The following is a 3,257-nucleotide window of genomic DNA, read 5'->3' on the forward strand; positions in this document are numbered from 1 at the left end:
CCTTCCACAAGCTCAAGAGGAGAATCTTTTCCACTGCTTTTTCCAGATCCTTCAGGATGCCTGCATTTCTTGGCTCCTGGCTCCTCCCTCCATCTTTCAAGTGCCTCACTCTAACCCCCACTTCTTTTGTCACAACTCCTCTCTGACTTTGACCATCTTGTCCTCCCTCTTATAAGAACCTTGTGATTATCCCGCCTGGATAGTTTAGTTGGAACACAATGTGCCCACAGATGTGGGCACTAGGACGTAGATGTCTTTAAGGAGTCTTACTGTCTACCACAAATACAAATGGAAAGATATCTTTTCATAAATACAACATCATAGGGATGTCAGTTCTCTCAAGCTTATTTATAGATTCAATGCAATTCAATGCAAATCACTATCTTGTCAGGTTTTTTCATTGAACCTTACAGGTTTCTTCTAGTGTTTATATGGAAGAGCAATGTGTCAAATACAGCTAAGAAACATCTGCAATAACAATACAGAGATTTACTCTACTAAATACTAAGACATATTATAAAACTATAATATTTAAGACAATTTACTATTAATGAAACACAAGTTGCAACCAGTCATAGAAGCATACACAGTATGGTTACATTTACACAAAAGTTGAAGATGGGAAATATCAAGCAATATATCGTTTAGGAATACATATGTATATGGTCAAACTATAAAGAAAAGCAAAAAAATGAAATTCAAGACTTTGGTAATCCCATTGTTGGAAAGGACAAGATTGGAGATATGCACACAGGCATCTTCAAAAGTATCATGATGTTCTATGTCTTAAGCTAAGTGGGGAAAATAGAGCTGTTAAGTTTATTACTGGTCATTAAGCTGTATAATATTCTATGTACACAGTTTTGTTTGAATAATGTCTTCATACTTTTTGAGAACATGATTGACAAGTCTTATCAAGAAACTTTAGTAAATTTTTAAAATAATATTTTGGTTTTATAATACTGAAAGATGACAATTCACAAGGAGATAATATACAAAGAAAATTAAACTACTAAATACTCTCTAAATTAAAACACTGTAATTCAAATTGCTAATTCTAATCTTTGTGTCTTGGCAGATGCAGCTGGAGTTCCTCTTCATAGAATTCACCCACCATCTCATGATGATTACAAAGCCTCCCCACCAATTCAATTATTTAATTTATAGTAATCAATGCTCAGTTTTTTTGTGCTTAAACTTACATGGAAAGGACAAAATCCTACTTACAGGAATCTTTTTAGATTTCTTCAAAATGTATCACAAGTATCATTTACAGTGCAAGCTACAAATAAGATGTATTCTTGAAGGAAAACTTACATGAAGCATGAGATAGTCAGTGATGCCAAGAGTGGTTATACAACTAACCCAGGAGAACCAGCAGTACAGTGATAACTCTGTTTTAATGTACCAACCTTCTCCTTGTTAGTTGAGTTCTTAGATCTTACTATACCACCAGCCAAATATGTACTTCATTACGTTGAATATAAGACTTTCATCTTTTTGGATGTTCATCAGAAATTACTAAATGCTGTAGCAAGAGGTCATGGTAGAAATCCTAGGGCTACTTCTGGTTGTAGTGGTGTGCCTAAGGTTTTGATGGGTGATACAAAGGCTAGAGACAGAGATGACAAAGCACATCTATCCCTGTTTTCTGTAACACTTTTATTTATTCATCATTTTGCATCAATCATAACAGATTTTCCAAAGTTTCTCTCATCTTTGCCTAAGGCTTTCTGGACTTGCAGTTTAGACTGATAACAAATATGCATCCAATTTCCTATTCTAGACATCACATGTTTTAAGATAGTCCCATATTATACAAATTGTAATAATATATAGAAAGCAGATAATGAGGAAACCAAAACACAGTCACCTGAATGTCATCCAGGTCGTCTTCTGAAGTCAGGGAATTTCTGGAATATAAATAGAATCCAACTTGGCAGGAGTTAATGTAATCTTTTGTGAATGATCAATATTTGATGGACTAAACATACTTTGCCCTGTTCCAGAAGTAGTTTTTGTAACTCCAACCAGATTATTCTGCATTACTGAAATGTTTGGATGTCTTTTAAATTTCAAGGTGTTGGTATGAGCCCTGGGAAGGAAATGTCATCATAGGTACTTCTAACTAGTAGAATTCCACTCTTTATGAGCTGGTACAACTGGTCATGGTGATGACCCACATGCAAGTAAAGGCAATCTCATTTCCATTACTCCTGCTGAAGAGCTACTAATTGATGGAGGTTGTGGAGTCACTGGACATGGCAAATCCCCCGTTACAATTCTAGATAAGAACTGGGAATCAACTCCTGACTTTGGAGACATTGGTGAACCCAATACCATTGGTTCAGCTCCCAACATGGTTACCTGGGGTTCCATGATAAATGCTACCATCACGGCCACTACGAAACATCCTGGGATTTGGAGAGCAGGCTGTGCCCTGCTCAGTTACTTCATGATGTATAGAGCAGCAGTTTTCAGGCTGTGCCTAAACCTGTGTTACTCCAGTGTATAAAGTAGTAGTTTGCCATAACCCACTCTATTTTGAGTTTAGGTGCTGAGGTGGAGTGACTCTACAACTTGCTTGTACAAGTAAAAAAACACCATCTGCATGGTACAAACATAAGGCACAAACTGATAATTAATCATGCTAATAAAAATGACTACCTGTGGATTTATCAAATTAATCAGAAGCACATGAATACATGGGCATATCCAACTCAGACTGGAAAAACCAGACCTATGCACTTATCGAACACACTAGACCATTAAATGAAGCAACCCCCTCACTCCAGGTCGATAAAAGGAGAAGCACCCCAAGATGAGACATGGTGGTACCCTAACCTTATCATCTGGTCACTTACCATGAGCTTTGCCCAGGAAAATCACCACAATGAACTTTCAAATCTCTATCCTTGAGCTTCAGCAGAGTGCAATTTCTGCAGCATAAGCCACAAAAAACTGCCTACCCAAGCAGATACACTTGAGACTACAATAAGTCCAGATCTTGGCCTAGAGTAAGTTCTTTGATTTTGACAGCTCTGTGCCCTGGACAAGTTTTTCAAATGGTTCTTAATCTTATCTGACCACCTACAGTTACTCTTTGCATTCATAATTGCTCTGCCTTTGCTCTCAGGTCAGACTCCTGAATTCCTGCGGTTGCCTCAACCCTTTCTAAGCCTTCCTGCAACTTATATATATATCATTGTGTAAAGTATGATTTGTGATGTGTTATAGATATTAGAAATTAAGATTGG

General features: G+C 37.1%; 1 pseudogene; it reads right to left on the reverse strand.

Moving 5' to 3' along the window:
* Nucleotides 1-1,407: 1,407 nt before the first annotated feature.
* Nucleotides 1,408-2,887, reverse strand: LOC124100800 (nucleoporin NUP35-like; annotated as a pseudogene).
* Nucleotides 2,888-3,257: the final 370 nt, after the last annotated feature.

The sequence above is a fragment of the Marmota monax genome, unplaced genomic scaffold, assembly GCF_021218885.2.
Source record: "Marmota monax isolate L192 unplaced genomic scaffold, Marmota_monax_Labrador192_F-V1.1 WCK01_AAM20220418_F8-fsc00824, whole genome shotgun sequence".
Classification (NCBI taxonomy): domain Eukaryota; kingdom Metazoa; phylum Chordata; class Mammalia; order Rodentia; family Sciuridae; genus Marmota; species Marmota monax.